Source organism: Furipterus horrens, unplaced genomic scaffold (assembly GCF_987537825.1).
Source record: "Furipterus horrens unplaced genomic scaffold, mFurHor1.1.pri manual_scaffold_5, whole genome shotgun sequence".
Classification (NCBI taxonomy): Eukaryota; Metazoa; Chordata; class Mammalia; order Chiroptera; family Furipteridae; genus Furipterus; species Furipterus horrens.
Window position 1 is genome coordinate 16932942 of NW_028327175.1, and position 26300 is coordinate 16959241.

Sequence of the window (26300 nt, forward strand, 5' to 3'; positions counted from 1 at the left end):
ACAGAACAAAAAACCCAATTAAAAACAAAACAAGACAAAATCAAGTTCCTAGATATTCTAAATATAGAGAGTCAGTTGGTCACTGCCAGAGGTAGGGGTGGGGATTGGACAAAATTGGTAAACTTAGAAAAGATATTTTAAATAAATTTAACTTAAAAAATTAAGAAGAAAAGAAGTGAGAGGCAAAGAAGAAAAAAGAAAAACAATCCTCAGGCAAGAACCAAACTAAAATAAATAAATTAATATAGTATAAAATAATAATGACATAAAATAAAATGAATTGGAAGCTTTCTAGGCATAGGGATCAACATATGGAGGTAAAAAATAAAGCTACATATTCTGCTACCTGAAAATAAGAACACATGCTCAAATCCAGGCATGTGTGAAAGAGATGAGATGTTATACCACATGGAGTCACATAAGCCATCTTTAAAGAAAAGAGAGAGCAGTAGCTGCTCTGTGGGTCACCTCTTCCCTATTGAGGTTAATTTAATTGAGACACCAATTTTTCTTTAAGACAATAACCAATTCAGTGTTATGATACTGGAGATAAGGAGAGCATAAAAAGTGAGTTCCACATTATATCAGCTTTTTCCCTGGTGGGTTTGCCGGAAGTTCATGGGAAATTGAAATAGAAGCAGAGGAGGTTATATTGCTGCATGGATAAAAATAGGAAACTAAGGCAGCCAGGGCAATGCTGTTTGGGATACAGGGTATGAGAAAGGCAGAAACTACATACAAGGATATCTGAAAATCTATAAAAAAATTCTACTGGTATCCTTGGCTATAAATGTATTCAAAGCAAATCTTTGGGAAACCTAGGAGACAGCAGATTCTGAGAGACTGAAGTCCAAATAGAAATGTCAGAGATTTGCAGAGTTGAAACCCATTGGTTTATAAACTCAGCCAGAATAGAGATAATGATGATTCTGGGTATTCAGGTGAGACCCCAAAAACCACAGGAAAGAACTAACTGAAATAAATCTACCATAACAGTCCTAAAATTGAGTCTCAATAGGATCAAGGTGCTCCATGAGAATTAGACTACATAACAGAACAAATATCAATACCCTTCAGAAAAAGCAGCATATTCCAATTTTTCAATAAGTAAAGGATGCAATATTCATTATGCAATATAAGTTGTTAGACATGTAAAAGAGAGAACAGTCAAGTGATATACAGGAGGTAAAACTATCAACAGAAGCAGACTTGAAAATAACAGAAATAATGAAGTAAATGCAAGCATCAAAAAATAATGTATTTGTTAAATAAAAATTATTTTACAAAATGGATAAAAAGATGAGTTAGTGCTAGATTAACATTAGTAACTAGAAAATAAGATTAGAAAGCTTGAAGACAGTTCAGGAGAAAATATCCCATCTGAAACACAGGGAAAAAAAATAGACAAGAGAGACAGCATAGAAAAATGTAGCATATAATAAAAAACAAGCATGTAAATGAGGTCCTAGAAAAAGAAGAGAATGAGAAAATGGAACAGGAGTAATTTTTAAGAAAAATAATAAATAAAAATTTTTTAAATATAAAGAGATATCAAACCACATATTCAAGAAAGTGAATAAATGAACCCACAGCAAGAAACACAGAGACAAACTACACCTATGAAAAGCATAAACAAATCTCAGAAAATGAAATATAAAGAGTAAATTTTAAAATCAGCCAGAGGAAAAAAGAAATATTATTTTTCATGATCTATAATAAAAAATCACTGATTTCTCAACAGAATCTTTGTCTCAGCAGAAAACAAAAAAATATTATCTTCCAGTTGATGGGGAAAAAAAGAAATAGAACAGTTAACAAAAAATTCTATACCCAGCAAAAATCACTTTCAAAAATGAAGGTGAAATTAAAAATTTCAGAATTACAAAGCTAAGAAAATTTGTTTTCAAGTATACCTTCTTTAAAGGAAATGATAGATCTCAAATGGAAACAGACAAGAAATTCCTTTAAGAAGGAATAAAGAGTAATGCAATGGTAAAGATGATTAAATATAAAATTCTATTATTGTTTATAGAAATATTAAATACAATGTCTTGTGTTTTATAAATATATATAGGATTAAATATATAACAATTCACAAGTAAGTACATAAAATAATTATTCTATTATAATCATTCTCTGTCGTTTAAGATGCTGTAAAAATATCACTTTACTTTAATAATAAAAATATATAGTGTATCTTTAATATGTTAAGGCTGCATTTTTTATATCTAAGATAACCAATAGAAGACAACAATACAAAAGTATAGCAAAGAAGCTACCAGAAAAGAGAAAATTCAATAAATTAAAGTAAAATATCGAATACAAAGGGTGCCAGGAAAGGAAGAATAAAGAAAATGACAAACCCAAAACAAAGGCAAATATAGATTTGAACCCAACTATGTCAATAATTATATGTAAATAATCTAAACATTCCAATTAAAACACAAAGATCATCAGAAAATATTTTAAATAATAATTACTCAAACTGTTTTTAACACATGTATACATTAAATATAATTAATTATATATAAAGACTGAAATACACAGATAGGAGCATGCCCTGTCATAGAAATATATATTATAGAAAGCTCAACTCTAACACCAATGACATGATTACCAAGACTTTCATTACTGCCCTTTTCGTCCCCATAAGCCAACAGAAACGTTCTTGCCCTGCACATTGCAGAGGTTCAGAAAACACATTTTGTATTTCCTTCTTTGGCTTTTCCTATAACAATGTTGGTATATTCTTTCCAAATCATCTCTCCTTTGTCTCCTTTTGCATAATTGAGTTGTCGTCCATATGCAGGCCCAATACATGTTAGTTCTCAGTATTCCTCTGGAATCTCAAAGTGAAAAAAAACAAACAGATATCTAAGACTTCAGCTGTGAGGAAACTGAGGCAATACAGAATATTTCTCTTGGCCCAGGTGCCAAACTGGAAAAACAGTCAGCAGGTTTAAATATGTTAGAAGAATTCTTAAACTACACCGGGGTCTTGTCTCTAGAGATACTTTTTATTTAGAAAGCAAAAATTTTAAATTTGATACTGGTCACTTAATACCTAGTTCCTTCTGTAGCAATGTCATTGCCTCATTTGATACCCACAGAGACCCTAGGATGATTTCTTCCTCTTGTGTGAAAATTGAGACTGAGATATTGAGTAACTTGCCCGCATTCATAGAGCTAGTACACAGAAAAATTGGAATTATTATCTAAATTATCAAATGCATTCTCCTGAGAAGTGGGCTATAAAAGGAAAATCAGACAAATGCCCTCAGAACATGTAATGTGATGCTCTCATGTACAGCACACTAGAAATAAATGTCAGAAAAAAATAGATCTGGGTTCAATCACAGCTGTACAAGTTGTTAGCTGTGTGATTTGGCTGTAACATTGTGACCATTTCTGAGCCTTCATTTCTTTATTTACACAGTGAGAAAATTCACACATACCTTTTTATATTATTGTAGAGATCCAAGGAGGAAAATTTAGGAGGTAAGTAACCCATTAACTTATGGCTGGTTTTCAACTCTGGTAGATTTTGTTAAACATAACAACAATTAAACTTAAAACAGACAAAATACAACTGTAGTCTAGTTCTTCTGTGTGCATATTTCTTTTAAGAACTGAAATTAATGTATAGGTATTAAGATATTAATCTTCATACACAAGTGCCAAAACAATGAAACCAACTATTGACTAATATTACATTTCCTTTTAAGGTGTGTTTGTAAAATTGTGTCTATTAAATTATCTGCTGTATAGATAAGGTTAGGTATATTTTACATATAATGAGGTGATTGCAGACAGTTCTTTCTTTTAGTCAAAAAAAAGTAAATCCCATATACTAATCAATTGGCTGATTTAAAAATTAGACAATCCTCTTTATAAGCCTTATTACTGTCAAGCGGGTAATAATGTATGTGCTAGTAATATCACCATGTGTAAAGGAAAAAAGATTTCAGCCTCCAACGAACTTACAATTGGAAGGAGGGAGACAGGCCTGTCAACAACAAACAAAAGAGACAGAAAGAACTGTGTGCCCATTAGCAATACCCGAAGAAATGTGGTCCACCAGGGACACCATCATAATGAAGGAGGCAATTACACTACATTGAAGGACTTAAAATATATTGAGAGAACACAAAGACTTTTCAGGCAGAAGGAGCAGTGTACGCAAAGTAAGCAAACCAAACAAAAAAAAAAAACAATACATTCAATGGAGTATGGAAACTTCCACTGACCTTGAGCCCTGCATAGTGGTATTAGAAGCACCGGAAACTGAAGTCTTAAGAGACCTGTAGATCCCACGTGTTTAGACCCTCTCCTGACCATCTCCAGGGGCTGAATTTGTAAGCCTGTTATTCCCACATCAACTCCCGAGCCTGTGGTGGTTCTTGGACCTTCTGCTCATTGGGATCGCTAGGGGGACTGTGGAGAGCACCGGGATCTTGGCTTTAATGGAGAACAACTGAATCAGAATTTCAAGATGAGGAGCTTATGCTTAGGTAATTGTCATGTGTGAATATGGCCAAGAACTGCTGAGTTAGTGTTATTCTAACCAGGGTTAGATGCCAACAGTCGGTAGATAAGAGTGAAAAATCTTTCCTTTTAGTAGGTTTAAAAAGAAAACTTCTCAAGGTCACCTTCATCCTGCGGGGTATACATTTTCCCTTTGATGTATTAAGAGAATAAACTCAAATTTTCTACCCTGGTCTTTCAGCATTTCTAGAAAAGTCCTGTGGGTGTCAAGGTATTCTTTATACTTTGCCTATTTAGGGAGATTATGACAAAGTCACTGTTTAAATCAGAGCTTTCACTCTTTTCTTGGCTGTGCCCTTCAAATAGATAAATATATGATATACACTTTTGTACTATGCTAATTAATTTTTTTAAATAAATCATACAGTTGATAATATTCTTTACAATTATAATATAATGCAATGTATTAATATACACACTGTAAAACACTATAAAATCTCAAAGATTAAATAAAGATAAATTAAACAATAATTTAAAATTTTAAAAAGTCTAAAAGAAAAAGTAAAGGACTAATAATACAAATTAAATTGCTTCCTTAAAGCATTTGGGAAATTTCTAAAGGGACATCATTAGAGGAAAGCTGTGCAAGACATTTATATTAAAGTCATTGATGAAAGTATCCTTATGAACCACCCATAGAAATTGCTATTAACTAGATTAAAATGTGACAGACACAAAAAGATAAATGTTAGCTTACTTGTTGAGAAACTTATTTTTCTTCTTTCAGTTCTCTACAATTTTTGTTATTTTCATGGGCAGGCTCCTTTCTGAAGCTTTGAGATGCTGTTTATTGCAAAATTCTTTGATTTAAGGGTCAATGTTTCCATAATTTAAATTGTTGATACCAGACTTTAAATATAAAGTCTTCCAGTTTATATATATTCAAATCTTGTGGGGTGAATGCCATTTTTATTTTGTTATTCTATTCATTAATGAACTAAACCAAAACTAGAAGTTGTATAACTGAAAATTAAACACAGATATTTAATTTCACTCTATTTTGATAATGAAAGAAAACACATTTAAAGGGAGAAATAGCAGGAAATGAAAAACAAGTAAGTAAATATCAGAAGCTTGGGAGCAGGTGGTAAAAGTGTATTCACCAAGAAAAATAAATTCTGTATTTTCAATTGAAAAGCTGATGAAAATTTTTAAAAGAAAATGTCAATGAAATTATATAAAATAGAATGCTTACCAGTCTTTAAAACAATGTGTCGATTAATTGATTTGTAGAGTTGCCCACAATATATTGTTAAGTACAAAAGTAAAATGAAGAGAATTTAATGTAATATGCTGTTTATTTTTTATTAAAACACTAAGGATATATATAAAAACATAGATGATAGATAGATAGGTAGAGGTTTTTTTAAAATATGGTTGTATGAGGTACAAAATATATAAAAGAGGCTATTAATGTCAGTATCTACATTGGAAAAGAATGTAGTAAAATAGAAGTGTGATAGAGATGAAGGAAAACAAGGGGAAAATATTTAAAATAAAAATTAAATGTATTATAAAAATCTTACAAAAGATATGATCCCATTAGTTTAAAATTAATTGTGTGAATACTTTAACTCATATGCTAAATAATAGTAATAGAAATTTTCTTTATTCATGTGTTATCAAGTGATTTTATTCTCTTTGATCTTAAGATAAACATACAATGTTTATAAACATGCTTCTAACAAACTATTTTAATTTAGAAAAATAAATGACTAAATGTTTTTATTAAATTTACATTTTGTTTAAAACTTATGCTAAGCACATAATATACCATTTATTGGCTGACTACCCAGTGCTTTTCCATGTGCTAAAAGAATACAAGGTGAACAAATCTTTAGAGCTTTTCATCATGCTAAGCAAACTAAGCCAGCCAGAAAAAGATGTACCATATAATCACACTCATATGTGAAATTTAATGAACAAAATAAACCGATGAACAAAGTAAAACCGGAGGCACAGATTCATGCATCAGACTGACATCTTAGAGAGGAGGGGTTTGAGAGTACCGGAGAAGATTAGACAAAGAACTAATCTGTCCAGTAAAAAGTCCCACCATTATTAACATAATGAGAATGATTTGAGTGACATTGATGTAACCAGGCAGCCAAGGAGAGTGGACTGGAATGAGCATGAATGAACAATGATGACTTCACTGTACTGGTCAATGGAGGTGGTAGACAGCATTGAGTGAGCATGTATACTGTTTGGCTGTCACATTCAAAATGACTCAACAAGTAGAACATCAAATCTATATCAAAATGTGCATTAAGCTTGAACATCCATTCACGGAAACTATTCAGATGATTCAGAAGGCTTCCGAGGGTGATACAATGAGTGCGGCACAAATAAAAGTGTGGCACAGATGCTTTGAAGATGGTGGAGAATCTGTTGAAAGTGATCCATGTTCTGGAAGGCCTGAAATAAGCAGAACACCTGAGAATGTTAAACATGCATAGCCTGCAATCAACAAGTATTGGTAAACTGTGTGAGGTCCCAAGGTGCCTACTCTGAAGGGGACTGAGGCATCAGTGTCCTGTGTACAATGTTTCTGTATTTTGTATCTTCTTCAATAAATGTCTATTTTTCATATCATGTGGCTGGATACTTTCTGAACAGACCTCATGGACACAGACACCAATGTGCTGGAGGCCAGGAAGGTTGCTGTGAGGAACTTTCTGGAAGGAGAAATGGCTGTGGGAGGAAGTGGGAGACATCTGTGATACTGTCAACAATAATATATTATATATATATATATATATATATTTGAATGTATGTGTCAGCTGAATTTTTCTTACAATATTTTTAGAATTCTTTTCTAACATGATATAGATAAGTGTTTGTAAGTATTTCTGTAGATTTATCCATGAGCTAGGAAAAAACACTTTAAAATATTTTTAATAATTATACATCATTTTTAAATTGTCTTGTTCTAGACAATTTAAAAGTAGATACAAATTTTCTATATTCTATATAATATTTATAAAAAATCTCTCTAACAAGGAAAATCATGTTAGGTATAATGCTATACTGTGCAGAAACTGTGAGGATTAGAAATTTCTCCAGGGGATATGTAACAGTGCAGTTACTTTTGTCCATCAATTTCTGAGTTGAGATGTACTTTGTTGCCGGTAGGCAATTAAAGAAGGCAGTAGGTCATAGTGCTTAAAAGAATGGGCACTGAATTTAAACACAACTAGTTTCTGCTCCTGTGGCTCTATCAATCTCCTGGGTAAGTGAATTTTGACAAGTAACTTCACTGACCATGTTTCTTTGCACTATATCAAGAAGAAGAAGAAAAATTCCACCTTGTAGAGTTGTCTCAAGAAATAAAAAAAATGCTGGTAGTTATTAATGCATGTATACATTAATTATAGCCTTTGCTATTATTATAATCAATGGTATTATTATTATTGCTGATAGTAATAGCAGTTGTAATAATGGTTTCAGTGATAAATATAACCAGAAACAGAATTTTAAAAAATAATGGATGAGTTGTATAAGCTATTCAAGTTTTGCATGGTTTATGAATATCCAAGGAGAGATTCCAAGGATTCGGTGAACTTTCTAAACTTTCATCTTCTATATAAAGCCTGGAATATGTCAAAGCTCTCTGAACTATGAAGAATAATGAAGAGCAACTAAGAGCAGCAATGCTGACTCCAAATTTCTACATCTACTTTGTTATTTGAAGTATGAATCACTTCATGATCCCAGAGCCTATCCCTGGTTCATAGTTGATTCACTTTACCTTTTCATTAACTTTTTACACTACTCTCTTAAATAAATAAATAAATAAACAAACAAACAAACAAATAAATAAATATAATTCCCTGGAGTCTGTGTGTGTGCGGTCATGGAGAAAGAACAGAAAAGAGATTATGCAAGAGAGTGTTTTGGGATGAACATCAGTGTGAAGAGTGATTTGAAAGCAGAAGTCAGAATTGGGATTTCTTTTTTGGAAAAAAATAAAAGGAAAAAGACATACTATTCAGGTCATACTACTTGTTTATAAGGATATGTTTAAGTATTAAACCACAGGTTAGAAACAAAGGCCAATTTGGACACACACATAGGTGCAAAGCAACGTTTATGCAAGAAAGATAATATTATATATAAAATATCAATACAGCCTGGCGGCGGTCTGAATGTGTGTGCTCACCCATAATTCTGATGCTGACATTACTATGCCTAAGGTGATGCTGTTAGGAGCTAGGGCCTTTGGGCCATGATTATGTCATGAGGGTGATGCCTTTGTTAATGGGATGCGTGCTCTTCTGGGGAGAACCTAAAGTGATCCCTGCCCTTCCCACCATGGGAGGATGTAGTGAAAAGAGTTAAGGCGAGGGAATGCTGGCACCTTCATTTGGGACTCCAGGCTCCACGACTGAGAGAAATAAATCTCTGTTGTTTATAAACCGCCCAATCTACGGTATTTTGTTCTAGCAACCTGAAAGGACTGAGGCAAATCGTTTGAGTGCCTCAGCTTTGTCCATCTCATGGAGTGCGGTGTTTGGGTTGGGTTCTCTAGGTAATTCTTCAGAAGGGAATTTCCCATTCTAGTGGCAGAGTTTGGGCACCAGATCCTGCAATCCTCTTGCTGAGATAGAGCCATAAAGATGAAACTGGCACTCTCCTCTCTGACTTTGCCCTCCAAAGACATCCACTTATCAATCATAAAAGGCAGGTAGACCTCTAACAGCCTTTCATGCCTCTCCAGTTTAGTTCTACTGAGTCAACTCCTTGCTAATCCACCTTGAGGTAAAGAATGGAGAAAATCTATCAGGATTGTCTAAAAGAAAAGTTGTTGTCTCTTCTGATAGGATATGACCATGAACTTACAGGTAAAATGGAGAAAAGGAAATGGTCATTGGAAATCAAAATATCAAGGCAAGGAGGAATCAATGCATTGTGAGGATCACCAGAGTGTTTACTGAATTTATTAAGGTGTCTAAAACGATTTAAACACAGAGAGTAAAGCGCAATTAAATACACAACAGGCGTGGAAAAAGGAATGAGAACGAATGGCCTAGCAAAGACAAGCAAGGAGATCATTTATCCCAACTCCAGACCCTGTAATTCATGGGCTATAGGACTAATATCACCTCTCTGGTGAGAAACATGAAATGAAAAGTCGTTTTTATACAACAACTAGCTTTGAGCTAGAAACCTGAAGGGACTGTTCAAAGAAAAGGACTCTGTGAGATTAAACAGGTTCACCAACAGGCATAATTGGTCTGAGGGGATTCTGATGAGATTTGGGGGTGCCTCAAACTACAGTGATGATAGGTGATTGGAGAAGTTTCAACTCCAGAGAAGGTTTGATATAAGTAGGGATGCGAGCAATGATGGTGTGTCAGGGAATAGGAGGGAATGATTTATAATGTTTGGCTCCATTCCCGAGTACAGTTTAATCTTGTGGTTGTAGGAGCAAATCTTTGGTGTTGAGGTCTGGTAAGGGATATTTCTAACAGTGTCACGTGGAAGCTGTTGTGTAAAGCAATTCCGTTTTAGCTGAGAAGGAGTGAGAAGTTCCTACCAGGAGCAGATGGTAACCTGAAAATTCAGGGTGGTCCTGTGAGTGGTGTCACTGCACAGGGAGCTCTGTCCCATAGCTGTTCCAGTGACATACCCATTTTTTTATGGGCTTCATTAAACACTGCAGGACCAACTGTATGCTTAAAAACTCACTTGAGTACCAAATTTATTTTATTGATTAATTCATCCTTTATTTTCCCACTTCAGTACAAGAATAACTAGCATTGTGACTACTTTACTATTTCAATATTGCTCTCTCAACAATTTGCAAGATGATTATAGTATAATAGAAGAGCATTTATTATAATAAAATGCTAAAATTTTTGAAGTTTTCTATGTAGTAGGAATATATAAGTTGTCTTGAATGGTATTAAATAGGTGGAATCCTCAAGTATGGAGATGCAATATATTAAAAAAAAGAAGAAAAATTTTCATACTATGTTTTCTCAACAGTTGATATATTTAAAATATGAAATAACTAAGAAAAATTAACTCAAATAAACTTAGAAAGGAATAAATCAAATAATATCTTACATTTACTGTTATTAAAGTTTGAAATCTAAATATATAGGATGAGGAAATATATTCCTACTGTAAGTAAGGATGATGATCGATATTTTTAGGCAAATTTATTTGCTAAATATTCATATGCATTATTCTAAGTATTAAAAACTATTTTTATATAATTTAAAAATAACTTAAAATCAGGCAGTAGAATGCTCTTTTGCAGTGTGGATTTCACACAAAACAGTCTTTCCCTTCAGTTTGGGTGTTGGTGGTAGATGAAATGCATACAGCTGTAGAGATTTAAAGATTTTATTTGTGAATATTTATTTTAAACTATAATAAAATGTTTGGTTTCTTTTTCTCACTTTACATACATTACTTTATTGCAGCACTAACAAATTGACTTCTATAATGTGTATTTTTATTTAAAGGAACAAGTAAATCTGGAAGAAGTAAGTGTAAAGGACCATGTGAATTTCAAGTTAAGTGTCTTTGCCTCAGGAAAACTCTTAGCCTCCATGAAGAATTCACTAAGCTGTTCTTAACCATTTGGTTCTATCTGGCCCTGGACAATATTCATAAGCATTTATTTTTTCTTCTTATTTTCCTTCATCTGTAGAGGAACAAAATGAAGTCCACTTTTTTTTTTTTTGCTTATTTCTTATATTTTAAATTCACAATTATTGAAAACTATGTACTACAAATTCAATTACTGCGCATTAGTAGTGTCACCTTCTATTTGGGGATATGTAAACCTGTATTTTCTACCTATTTGTTTTCCCTTTTAAGAAATAAATTTCCATAATGCACATGCCTTAGATAGGCAGCTCTATTACCTACACTTCATGGATAAGCTACAGCTCTGGAAAAAAATGTGGCAATTTTATTTTTTATTTTCTATTGTGAGTTTTCATTTGAAGCATCAAATACGGTATTGATATATTTTGGCATTTAAGCTATTTACTGACTGTGACTTAATGAATCATTATGAAGTGAGTCATATTCCCAGCTGTACATTTCATACAACTATTACTAGAACTTCTTTTTCAGAAAGATTTATCTGCTAATCAATATCCTTCTATTGTGCTATTTCCAGAACTACTAAGGAGTGTTCTCTTCTGAAACAAGATTTGACTATGTTACGATTTACCCTGTCTAATGGTTGTGCAATGTTCAACAGGGAATGTAACAGGTGGACCGCCTACTTTTGTAGTGTGGATATGGTCACATTTCCAGAGAAGGTAAAAATCCCTCAATTGTATTACCAAGTATAAAGCAAAGTGTTGTAGCAGTTTGAAATTATATTTCAAATACATACACATATATATATATATATTTACTAAAAAGGAACATCTTAAAGCATAGATACTAGAGGCTTTTAAATTACTGTTTAGGAATTTTATTTTAGTTTATAAACTCATAGAGAAAGATAGAAATTCATTATTAGCAACAATAAAACAATCTGGATTATTTCTCTTTTTCTTAAACTTGGAATTTTGGTATTGAACTGAAATATGTGGCGGTGAATTCTGCAAAGTATGCACATAATTTCTTCTGAGCAACAGTTCTTTCCCTGTGATGTATATTTTTGACAGATGATTTACAGGTTAGACATGCTGTGACCTTTCCCTCCCAATTGCAAACAGATGAAAAGAGCTGATTAAACGAGACTAAAAACACTGGGTTATTTTCTCTTACGGGGGTCTTTGACAAAGATTTCCTCTCGGAGCGCTCTCCCTTCATTCGCTTGCAAATCACTGTGCCCAAAGAGTTCTTTACTGCCCCAGCTCCAAAGCCGGAGCCCTGCAGCGCCTTCCGCGGCGAAATCTTCCTACGCGAGGGACCGTCTCTTATTAATCAGAAATGCTGAATGGAAACCAATCAGATAGAGAGTTCCTTTGGCTTCAGCTTTCCTGCCTGCCTGAGTTAAAAGTGATGCTCGAAGAGGCAGGCACACTGAGATGCATGAAGATTCAGCTATAAAAAGAGAAGGAATAAGACAGAACCACACTGCTGCCGGGATTGTCAGGGCTGAGCAGGGCTAAACCGAGTTCCATTGCTTAACACAGTAAGTGTTATTTACTTTGCTAGCAAATATGACCTATTCATTAATTAATTTTTCCTTCCTAATAATGAAATAGTGCAAGTATTGCTTTTCTCCTTGTAGCTATATTTCTCCTTTTTCTCTCCCAACGTTTGGATCAGGTAAGAATACATTTTGTAATATTTGAATGAGGTATTATTAAAATGCTCAGGGAAAAACTTGCAAACATTAGTTCCTTATTTTACTTTTACGAAACTGATTCCTACCCAGTCTGTCATCATAGTGCTCAAATTTGCATATGGAGCATTGTTATGAAAATAAAACCAAACTTTACATTTAGTTGATTTCAGTAGCTTTGAATTACTCACACATTAATGTGTTTATGTATATTATTATTGTATTAATTTGAAATGAACCCTTGTTTTTCTCATAACTGTTCTTTATTTAATTTGAGCAGAACTGTTCAAAAATAAACACATCTTTTCAATAATTTAAGAAGACATGATTTTTTGTTTTTAATATTAAAATGAAATAATATGTAAATAATATACAGATAGATGATAGAAGATAGGTGACAGATGATAGATAGATAGGTAGGTAGGTAGATAGATAGATAGATGATAGGTAGATATATAGATAGATGATAGATAGGTAGATGGACATAGAATGTCAGGATTAAATAAACCTGGTAAAGGTTTATTTAAATATTTATTGTTCTGGCTCAGGTCAGCATTCTGAATGTGTGCATTGGTTGGCTTTAATTGCTTTGCATTACAGTAGGCAAATGTATCTGAATGTAAAAAAGACTATCAAAACCACAGGAGGAGAGGAGTTTCAAAAGCAAAATTGGCATGTTTTATTTGAAGTGACATGGAAAATGCATTGATTTGATGAAGCCTTGTTTTTATTTCTTTGCATACTCATATAACCATTTATATCACTTAATATTTAAGCACATTAATGTCAAAAGGTATGATACATCTTACTTATAAGGTTATCAATATTCTACAGAATTTACAGTTAGACTTACTAACATTGTATGTTCTTGGATTCTATTTTAAACAACAAAGGTGCACTAAAATAAATGTGATCACCTGTAGTAGATAAATTCACATTTATTTTTATGATAAACTTTTAATGAGGTTTAATGGATTATAGATCTGAGGAGAAATTGAAGTCCTTTTTGGATATCTGTTGTCATTTAATATTTTGTTTGAAAGATCTATATGACAATAAAGGTTTTTTACAAGGTTTTTGAACTTTATATAGTATGAAAAAATGAGGGATTATGTGATAGCAAAAAAGTGGTAACTTTTGCATGAAAGTTTCTTTTTACTTTATCTGTGAAATTAGAAGAGTTACCAATCTTCAGCCATAGCTGACCAAGAAAGAATTTGATCATTCAATGTTCTTAACTTGGAAAAAAAAGGTTTAAACACCTACTGCATACAATAGAGAATAACATCTATTTTAAGATTCAGACACTGCTTCATTGCCTAGGCAATGCTATGTCAAGTGTAGAATACATTTGTGTAACTATGAAACTGGTTAATTCAGGTTTGAATGATAGAGTTTTTGAAAGATAAAGAAAATGAAATAACATTCTATTCCAGCACATAGATGCCAAGAACTGGACATAACATGAAGAGCTTGCATTTGTGATCTTGTCATAGAATATATTATGGATTTAACTGCATTTTTTCTCAAAGGAGGAGCAAAAAATAATTGTATGCATTTAGATATATGTTGAGATGTTAAAATAATGTCATCTCTGCATTTGTTTTGGAAAATTAGAAAAGTAAGATAAGGTGGATAGTATGATCAAATCTAATACTATTAATAATGAGTATAAAAATGCTGTAGAGAAAGTCAATTAGTAGAAACTATTTAAAAGTAATTCACTAACTTTAAGTCAGATATATTTGGTGAGAACAATGAAAAAAATCATATAAGTTAATAATGTATAGAATGAAAAAACATGATTTTTCTTTTTATTACACGATTTGATGGTTTTAAACATATTTTTGAAATGGTTTACACAATTATGCCACCAGCATTGTATTCATGGCATAACTGAAACGTCTTGTACTACTGCCTATGTATAATGAGATCACTGTATCAGAGTTGGCTTTGAAATTACATTTTAAATGTTGTGTTGCTCAACTTGAGACATTGCATGTTGGATCAGAAGCTCTTCTGAGTGTCACCTTGCATGGAGATTTCATTTGGTATTTTCCTGTGATCCCAGTATATGCAAAGTGTAGCCAGTCCATTCACTCTCTCATCTGTGGTATAGATGAGAGAGTTCTCATCTCTTTAGTTCTTCACCAACAGAACTAAAAAAAAAGTTAATTGAAGATTTTTTTTTTTTCTACTGGCTTACCTCTCTCTAGACATTAGTAGTGATTTCAGACAGGTACACATCTTCTACAATATTTGCACTATGAGTAGGTACAGTTAATAAAAATGCTTTGGGTAATTACATAACAAAATATGTGAGCAATATGGCAATATATTGAATGGAAGAAAGTATAAATTAAGGTAAATGCTAACTTAATGAATAATGGGAGTGTGTAACTTGCCCTCTGTGAAAATGAACAGCCCAGATGGATGATTATTTAGCATTAATAAAAATGCTTCAATATAAAAAAAATCATTAGTTTGCTATTGTTTAAGACTAATTTTGTTCCATCAAATTCAAATTTAAATGTAATGTATAAATAAATCTAACATTGGGAAAAAAACAGTTTGATACTTAAGAAATGTCCAATATGATATTTTAAATATATATACTTCCTATATGTATTCTTATTTTATTTATCCTTTTTATTTGATATTACTTATAATATCAAATCATAGCAATATCAATTTTAGAGTAAGTTTGTGGTAAGATATTTTATTATAAAAAACTCTAGTTAGGTTCTTGGGTTGGGTATTTTACTTTTTAAATTATCTATTTAAATAAAATTAAAGTTTCCTAAAAAAGAAGAAAATATGTTAAATAGGAATAAAAGGACATCGGTTTTAATTAGCTTTGTTTACTTTTACTCAACGCTAATTTATAAATATGACCATTTGTCTTGTAGAACATAAGACATGTTTTCTGAGATAAAGCAATTTTTTTCTTTTTATCTGGCATAATTGTTTTCAGACATTAGTTGTGTCTTAATATGTACTCCCCCAAAGTCTGTAAATATCTAAGGCATTATCTTATGCAGGTATTTACATAAATTTTAGAACTTTAGAAAATGAACTTTTACCACCTCCAACTCTGATGTGGCCCAAGAGTACTAAGGATTACAAAATCATGTTACACACCCAAGGCTGTCAAGCTGTATATGAAATTTACACACACACACACACACACACACAGCATGAATAGCAGAAAACAAGGATTCCTGGATTGTTTTAAACATTATGAAAATTTTGTATTTTATATTTATTTATTTATTCATTTATTTATTTATAATTCATTTCATATTCGTCTGTCTGAAACCACCATCGTTCTCATCATTAAAATATAGGGAGGAATGCACAGTGAGAAGAGTGTCTTCAGAGTACTTTAAACATTTTCATAGCAATCCTAATAAGTTAATGCACTTGTCCCTAAAGTTAGCACTAGTAAGAGAAGGTCTTATAGCCACATTAAGAATGCAAAGTGCCTGAATAAAAGCATGATCTCTGGAGCCTGACCAAGACGTTTTACATTAGCACCACCAAGAAACACCTCCCAAGACAAGTCATGATAATGGATCGCTATGAAGAGCAACTGGAAACCTCACTTGGTATTATTGTTGTGGAGGTGGTGGTGATGGTGGTGGTGGTGGTTTGTGTGTGTGTGTGTGTGTGAAATATTTATTTACTTTTATGATAAAAGGCAGGGAAACGAGAAAACCTGATATTTCTTAAGGTGGTATTCAAGGTTTTGTTTTTTTCTTTTATTTTTCTACTCCATCACTTTGCCAAATTATAAATCAATTGCAGGAGGAATGAGTGCTCTCACCTCATACTCTATTTCTCTTCCTCACCAAGATAATTCTTGGTCGTCCTAATTAATCAATGGACTGCCAGAGCACATGGTTGCTTTATAAGTGTGAGCTAAAAAGCCTGCCACTCACACGACTTGTCGATATTGGCTATACAGTTGTGAAGAGCATGGATGATTCATTGTATTTTTTACTCTAAACTTAATCAACCTAAAATGGAAAAAGCAGATGTTAGTTGTTATTATTTAATTTTCATCTTAAATCTGAATGCTTCTTAATGTTTTGTAAGAAATACAGATACCTCACAAAATTTATATTGGAATACGTTAAACTCACTATACTTTATGTAATATTAATAGAATATCCAATGCATTATGGACTTTTTCCTTATATTTACTAAAATAAATTCTTAGGAAAACCAAGAAAAAGAAGAAACAATACTTACCGCAAGTCAGTATAAGAGGTGAAACAACAACAAATGCAAATAATGTGTTGTCTAAGCAAATAAACACCAAGAATCCACGTCCTGGAATATCTGTTAACAAAGTTTAGTCTGGGGTGCAATGAAGAAGAATCTCAATGTAAAATATGCATTATTTATGTAAAATAAAATCTATTCATAAAACTGGGACATCAATTTAAAAAGTTTTCAATGAGAGTTTTCCCTCAGAAAACCAAGTAACTCCTTTTACTTGTTTTTTCCTAGAAATCAGGTTACCACAATAATTTACTGTAACTGTCAGAAGTATTTTTCACAATATCTATGTGCTATAAATAATTCACAATGCAAAGTCTATCTCAGAGATTCAAGAAATTAAAATACCTTTTGTATTGTAATGATATTTGAGCCACAGTGAAATCATCCAAGAAAACTTACAGATGAAATACAAAGTCATATCTATATATTTATAATTTCATATATTTTTTATATATCTGCATCTATACCTGTGTTTTCATTTAAATGTCTGTGCATCTGTGTCTGAAAGTAATGCTGTATGTCTGTACTCCCTAGAAATATATGGGAAATAAAAAGGAATAACACAATAAATTGTTTCAGTGTATAAATTTAGTATAAACTTTAAATTGTTATTCTCTTTGCAATGTCCCAGAAGAGCCTCTTGGAGTTGTTATTGACGAAGGTGATCGCCGTCCCCTTTTGGCCTAATCTCCCCACTCTTCCAACCTGAAACGAAGTGCAAAGGGGTCTTCAGGGTGTTCACCTGAAAGCTGAAGGAAGACGCTTTGCGGACGTGAACATTCAATCGGCTAGCATTTTTTAAAAAATTATATCTTAATATATTAATATTTGGGAAATCCGTTTAGGGAGCAGTCACTGGCATGTTTTTAAGAAACAGACCAAATAAAAAATAAGAAAGTGATCACATATAACGAAAGTACTTGTTTGTGAGGCTTGTGTTCCCTTTGCGTGCGTGTGTGCGCACCTGTGTGAGATCGGGAATGGCATGGCTGATGAGGGGCTGGCTACAGGGTTCCTCTGTTACAATGGTGTAATATTAGACACTAATGTTAACATTAGACAATCATAGATATTATATAATTAACAAATAATAAAGTAACAATTACAACTTATTTTAATTTAGAAAATGTTTATCTCACAGTTTATGTGTTATGGCTGATTTGGAAAATTATTTGATTAGAGAGAATTAGGCTTTCATTATTTTGAAACTATAACTGGAAGTAATCATTCTTCATTTAATGTCCACAACTTTTGAAGATTAAAAATAAATAAATAAATAACTCTTGCCCTGGCCCATGTGGCTCATTTGGCTGGAGAGTCATCTCGTAGCCCAGAAGGGTCGCTGGTTGGGTAGTTCTTGGTCCAGGCACATACCTGCCTTGTGGATTCGTTTCCTTTCAGGGCATACAAGGAAAGCAACCAGTCATGTTTCTCTCCCTTATGAATGGTTGTCTCTCTTCATCTCTCCCTTCCTGTCTTAAAAAAATGAAAAATTATACCCAGATAAGGATAAAATATGTATATAAAAATAAATATATAATCTCTTAATCCACTCCTATGGTAAATTGGAAAGTGTTATGTTAAGTGTGAATAATAATGCTATTTCAAACCATATTACATAAAAATTAGGCTATTAGTATATTAGAACATGAAATCCTCATTATCTTTCCTGTGTTGCATAGAATGCAAAGGAAGCATATTACATACATCATGAAAACTTTAAATTATTTATTTGGTAATTTTCCATCGCTTAGGGTCAGGTCACTAGATACTTTATATTTATTTTTTTTAATTTTGATACTTTATATATATTATGTTAGTGGGTAACTTAACACTTTGCTTAATTGGAAATTTGTTTTGTATTAAAAATATGATACTAAGATTAAATAGCATTGCCTCATATCTAATAACATATATACAGTGAGTAATAAAACAGATAAATATTTGTATCACTGCCACTCTTCCCACATTAATGTTATAACTTATTAGTACTTTATAAATCAACTATGCATGTACTGAGCAGTGATTGGAATAAGTTTAGCTATTAGAAGACACAATATTTTTCCTCCTTCCCCAAATCTTTCCAGTTTATCTAGATGATGTGACATTGAACATATAGTTTCAATTCAGCTATATTTTTAATACAAGAGCATTGAATAATATCCAGGTTTGTATTTCTCACAATACTTACTTTTCCAAAAACTAAATAATTATTGCAGTATTCTCATAATAGTTATGAATATGTATGCAAATCATATTTGTCTGTCTTCCATGTTTAGGTCACAATTGAGACACCCCTAATGCAATGAAGAATGTTAATATGATACCAGCAATAAACTTTTCTTTATAATTAAAATTAACTTTAGGCAGTTAAAAAGAGGGAGTACTATTAAAATTTAAATAGTGAATGTCAAAAATAATTATATTTTTATATTACAGGGTGATTTTAGTAGATTAAACATTTTTTAAATCAGCCTTGTCTCTATATATTTATTTTTATATATCTAGATAAATAGTTATTTAAATAAGTATGATGTGGCTCATGCTCACTGCTTCGGACTTGAGATCTTGTGACAAGTCTTGTTTTTAATAGCTAACATGGAAGATTATTTTATTTATATAGAAAAAAATGTCAACTTTGCAATTTTTTGTGACTTCAGAAAACTAAGAGGATAGCTGTTCTGTTAGAATTTTTAAACATCCATACATATTAGGGAACTACTTGAGTTTGTAATTACTTACACCCAAAGATGAATATTGAAACTGACAGAGAGCAAGTGATTCAATGAAGGGAGGAGCCAAGCCATGGTGGGATCCCATCACAGACTCAGGAGCAGAGTCTCACAACGATTTGAGTTTAATAATGAAGTCATCATGGATATCTGGCGTCTCCCCAGACCCAAGCCGCCTGACAAATGCAGCACTGCCTTTGAGACCCCCATAGCCATTTATTTAAACATGGGTGTGGAGATGCTTCTTCAGTACACTCAAGACTAAGCTGTGTTTGTGGAAGTCTTCCATGAAATCAAGCTTTAAACATATTCAGGGAGAAATAAAATTTTACTTTAGAATAAAACTGTCACTTTGGTATGTCTTGCACTATATTTCAATGACTGTGTTTATAAATTGCACTATACTAAAATTACATGAAAATGTAAGTAAACAACCCGTTTGGAAAGATTGTGAATAAATTCTACCCCAGAATGAAAATTTTATCCAGGTTATGGGTTTGGACAAACATTTCAAACTATTTATAAATCATACCTTACTCTATAAATATAGATTTGAAAACAGATTTTAGAAAATAAGTATATTTTGATCATTATAAAATTCTACACATCTTCATACAATTCAGTGGCTTTCTATAAATGAGAGATGTTTTATGAACAATTTGCTATGGACTTTGAAGTTTTAGATCAATCTTCTAATTGTAATTATTTGTTGATTGAATTATGTTTTTATTCCCAGTAGTGTGGCTGGTGTCAAAGAATTGTGATGGTTTTAACTTCTTGTGCTTTCCTACGTTCATTGTAACCTTAGCCTCCCTGCTATGTCTGTTTCCATTTTGCTTGGCTTCTTCCCCTTAATCATTCATTCCCTTGCTCCACTTCAAAGACAGAATCAATTGAACTGTAAGTGAGTATCCTTCTTAACTGGGCTGGCACTTAGTGGAGATGAGCTGTAACAGAAAAGTAGCTTTTCCAACATGAGAAATTCCTTAGATATGGAGCTCATAAAAATGAGTCATTATGTTCATGGACGATTTTAGAAACTCTGCTCCACTTCTCCCCACTGTTACTGTCTAATTGACTGGAAATGAGCTCTCTAGTGTGTTGAGTACTACCAACGTCACAATTCATTAGGAAGAGAGAAGTAGAACAAGAAGACATGCTACTACTGACCAGAGAGTATGACTCTAAGTTCAGGGATGCAGCCTTGCATGTGTACACTTGCATGAGAATTTTGGAGTCTCAGGAAAAAAAAAAAAGGGTCTTGAGAACCTAAGGCTATCCTTTTATATGTAATATTCATTCTGTGTGTGTGTGTGTGTGTGTGTGTGTGTGTGTGTGTGTGTGTGTGTGTGTGTAAAGAGACACATTGGCAAAGTGTTTTGATATTGACTGTTAGGTCTCAGGAGTCCCCAAGTTGACACATGCAAACTTTTCACATTTAGATGCTGATCTTGTGTTCCATTCCCAGGTAGTAGAAATGGCAAGCCCACCCTAACAGCTGGCAGGTGTAAGTAGAAGCTATGCTTTTCTTTATACCAGTACCATAATATACTATCCTAAAGGTGTGCAGGCTTGTTGAGAGGTGTAGTGAGAATTCTACATGCACCCTTTACTGTTTTTATTTTTTAAATTCACAATCAGAAAATATCTCTTCGGATTATTTGCAAAAAAATAATTAATTTATCCACTGGCTGATTATTTTGTTTTCTAACCTTCAAATGTACTTGCTATGGAATCCCTGTTCTAGGCTCTTTGCTGTGGTAGCAAAACACAAACTGGGAGACTTTCATGTGGAAATTACTGTTGCCTCCAAACCACTTTAGATGTTAGAGATTCTCTTCTTGCCATATAGCTTGGAACTAATCTTTATTCTACCCCTACCTAAGAGCATTAAATTTATGCAAAGAAAACTTTGTGCAGTCTATAGTTTCTCTCACATTTTACAGACTGCCCTACCAGTCTGGTTACCTGGTGTAAAATGAACACTTGTTTGATATTGCACCTAAAATAAAATTGATAATCCCAATATGAAATACGAAGAACAAAAGAGTGGGACTATAATTCCCTTTTAAAATATACTTTTCAAATTAATCCAAGACTATGTTTTTGCTTCTCCTTACTGCTGCCAAAGACATACACAGAAGGAAAAAAAAAAGCCTTTATGATATTTTATTACCTCTTAAATGTTGTCACGTATCGTATTGGTCTTTTGCTGTTTAATATTTGGGCGACTCTTCTTGTAAGAACCTTGTATTTCTTTTCTGTACTAGTATACCATTTGAATAGCTCATTTAGTCAACAATTTATTTAATTACTGATACATTTCACAAAGTATAATTTTGTAAATTAAAGATATTTCAAGTAACCTGCTCTCCCCTCACACTCAGTCCACACCCCATCAAATCTAGAAATAAGTCAATATTCCTCAGCCTTGACTCTAAGGCTTCAGTAATTGGATTTATCTTATATTTTATGTCTTTCCTGCTAAATTCTGAGTTTTAAAAAAGTGGCCACAGTCTTAAGGATCCTAAAGTATAGGTTCTCAAAAGATCAAAACTATTCTAAAAATTTTTGCAAAAATACTGTACTTATGATTTAGTGTGTATATAAAATTGAGAAACTGTTTTAATGCCCTGGAGCACCAGGAGTGTCCTATGTAACATTAAGATATTACAGTACCTACACGATAATGTATTATGAGAAGATACAATTGTTCCTATAACCACTATTTATTATTATTATTATTATTATTATTACTAAGAATGTTGTTGCTCAGGTATATTATATCTAGGTAAAGAGTATTGGGACTCTCAACACAGAAAAGCATGAGAGAGACCCTAGCTTAATTTGTTGAGTAATTTCAATGCTTTTTAAATTAGATAACAGAAACCTCGGTGACTTAAAACATTATGAATATAAATATTAATATGTGTCATATGATTTTTAAGTTGACATAGCATACAATGGAAATATGTATTTGAATAATTTTATCTTGTATATTATATTGAAATTAATATAGAATACTTACTGTAACAGATAGGATACTATAAAATTTACTGTTTTAAGTCTGAATAAGTGCATTACACATGGATCTTAGAGATATGAGTTATGAAAGTCCTTTCAGTCAATGGTATAACATTTTAAAATATTTCATATCTCACACAATTTAATGCCATATATTTAACTTTCTTTTCTATCATTTTTATGGTGTCCTCTTTTATTCTGTGAATTATATTAATAAATATGTAGTAAATGACATTCTTGACTTAAAATGAGTAAAGCTGATAAAGATGGGTTATTTGTACGAGCATGTTACTATGATTTGAAAATTATAGTTTAAACCCAAATAGTAATAATGATTGTATGGTTTTGAGAAACAGTCACCAAAATAAACTTGGAAGTTCTTTTTGTGATGAATGTTAGCAAGCTGATAGCTTATCTCTAAGCTTTGTAAAGGGAAATACATTAGTTCTAAAATATATAAATTATTATGTTATTTAGCAAAGTTGTTCTATAATCATGTATTAGTGTCAAATATTTGTTCAAACTTTACCATGCATGTAACATTTTTTTAGTGCTGAGGTTATAGCCATGAACACAATACAAAGAGATAGTAGTCTTGCCCTGGTTGATGTGGCTCAGTGGACTGAATGCTGGCCTGCAAACCAAAGGGTCACCACCTGATTCCTGGTCAGGGCACATGCTTGGGTTGCAGAATGGTCCCAGGTCGGGGGTGTCTGAAAGGCAACCAATCAAAAGATCAATGTTTCTGTCTCACATGAATGTTTCCCTCTTCCTCCATCCCCGCTCCTTTCCCTAAAAATAAGTAAATAAAATCTTAAGGAAAAAAAAAAAAGAAAAAACTATTCTCAAAGTTTGGTATGTTAACAAACTTTTGCTCATTTTATGATATAATCCTAATTATAATTATTTTAATTGTAAGCATTGTTACATTATGCTTATTTAGAGATAAACTTTAGTAATAAGAATGTGAACTAAACATTTTCTACTTTTCATAGTGATGCTATGTTAACAACAACCTGCATTCTTGAAAATTTTTGTTTCATTAAATAAGTGGTTCCAATATAATATTTATTTTTTATGTAAATAAAGTTAGACTCTTAGTAAATCTTACTGTGTATATAGTGGTGGGAATTTCAGACAGTTACTATAGAATATTTAAATATTAAATATGGATGTCCAAATATTTCATTTTCTAATTTCTACTGGCTATAAATAGAGCACACTTAAGACAAGGAAGGGTACCTTATTGTAAGGAGGACATACATAACTCTATATATTACTCTATATGTCTACATTAGTATCTATAATGATAAGGGCCAGTTGGTTTTACAACTCTCCAAAAAAATGGAATTTGTAATAGGATTGATCCTTTTTTATATTGAATATTGAGGGGGGTTCTGTCATGAAGACACTAGGATGTACTCTAAAATTCCCTCAAATGTCTCTAAATGCCAGTTCCTTCATATTTGTGTGATTTTTATCTTGAACATGATTTTCATGCTTTTAATGTGTTTTCCAAAAGAAAGAATCTAATTATATGACTACAATTCTCTACTTTTGAAGGTCTGCTCTCCTGCAGGTCCACTCTCATCACTTTAGTTGCCATGCCAACACACCTCTATGTTTCCTCTTTATTTTTACTGATTTCTTCCTTTTGATGATCTCAGTTAAATGTTCTGAGATAATTGCATGTGTAGGACTTTTGTGGTTTTTTTTGCACCAGGACCCTAGATAATGTTTTGGTGGGTATTCAATATTTTCCTAACCATAACTGAATTAGATGTCTCCAGTTATCTTTTCTTGAGTCTTTGATATATAATGCATTTGCTGATAAATTAAATTTTGACCTCACAAGGACTAGTTGGACACCCCTTCCATAAAGGGCCTGTCAACATGGTACTCACTATATAGTAGGTCTATACTATTTGTGCAAAGTAAAAAGTATAATGACAATATTCTTGCTCCCGAATAACATGCAGATAATATGCTCCTTAACCTACAGAATGGTGTTCATTTTGGCAAGAATGCATTTTATAGTATTAAAACAAACATTAAAATATGCCTAATTTGGACTTTTAATATTATATTATAAAAAATGACTGAATATTTTCCACAAAGAAAAATAACTATGTGTTTTGGATGAATCATGTTCAGCTAAATTATTCCCTCAGCTCTACATTCCATAATTATGAAACTGATTCATCTACCATATTGAAACTATGTTATTTATAACTTTTGGTCTTATGCTAACTCAAGATCTCCTAACTCCCTGCTTTTCTTTTATCCAACCAAAGCTGTGTGCCCTTCTTTTGAGCTACAGAGTAGGGAACGAACCATATTTATTTAAATATTAACCATTAGATCTTTGAACCAGATGCACCAACTTATGTCTTGCCTGCAGTGTGGTCTCAACAAATTTATTCTATTTTCCTAAATTCCAGTTTTCTCATGTGAAATGTGGATAATTACAATCATTAGAGATGTTGTCAAGAATGATTATGATATTACACACATCAAAGTGCTTTTCATCATAATCACTTAATAAATATTAGTTTTGCTTACTATTATTATAATATTCAGAGTGTACTAAAGCTTTCACTTTATGATACATTTCTAGAGAATTTTACTATTGTATTTGGAAAATTAGTTACAATATTTTGTACATGTTTCAGGACTTCCCTTGTCTAGACTTTCAAGACAAGGTAGAAAATGAAAAATAATTATACCTTCAAATAATTGATGGAAAAGATGCTTGTGGTCTATTCTAAGATACTTGATGAAGCAACATATTTTCTCTAAGAAAAAAAACTACACTAGCTTTTAAAAATGCTATGATCAGTCATGAAAGCAGAGTAGGAGTGCCAAAGAGAACATATTGGAAAACTGAAGAAATGTTGTTAAAAATTATGTATGCAATCACATTTTCAAAAGGCATAAGACACTAAAAAACACTCTTGATTAATATTGGTCTTGGAAAAATATGTATTTAATGTACACCATTAGTGAAAATAAGGCCAAGTCATCATAATGGTTTCTAATGATATTCCATGCTATTATTAAATGGAAAAATGTTGTCCTATAAAATGTGATTCCCCCTTGGAAAGAAGATTTTAAATTAAGAAAATAATGATTAAATATAATCAGGAATTACAACAGCAAGAAAGAAATGAGCTGACATTTGTTTTAATTGACTGATTGTATAGGTAAGGATAGCATAACCTTGAAAAATTTGTTTAAAGGTATCCTAGAGGAGAAAATCAGAGAGTACACCCAGGTCTCCAGAAATAATAAATAGTGCAGTTAGAAATGCCTTATAAATTATATATATATTTACAAAATTATTTTTGGTTCCTAACCTTGACCTGTGAAATTTGGCTTTATAGTCAGCATGTGTAGCCAAAGGGGAAGAATGACTGCTGTCTGATTGACACTGTGATGGAGCTTTC

The 26300-nt window shown here is 32.3% G+C and overlaps 1 protein-coding gene across 1 annotated transcript in view; it reads left to right on the forward strand.

Annotated features, from left to right (window-relative positions):
* Nucleotides 1-12609: 12609 nt before the first annotated feature.
* CDH9 (cadherin 9) overlaps nucleotides 12610-26300 on the forward strand; it is a 109423-nt gene continuing 95732 nt past the window's right edge. Inside the window, exon 1 of the mRNA XM_090278894.1 lies at nucleotides 12610-12658. The gene's annotated coding sequence lies outside the window, so the exon portion shown is untranslated. The remainder of the gene's footprint in view (nucleotides 12659-26300) is intronic.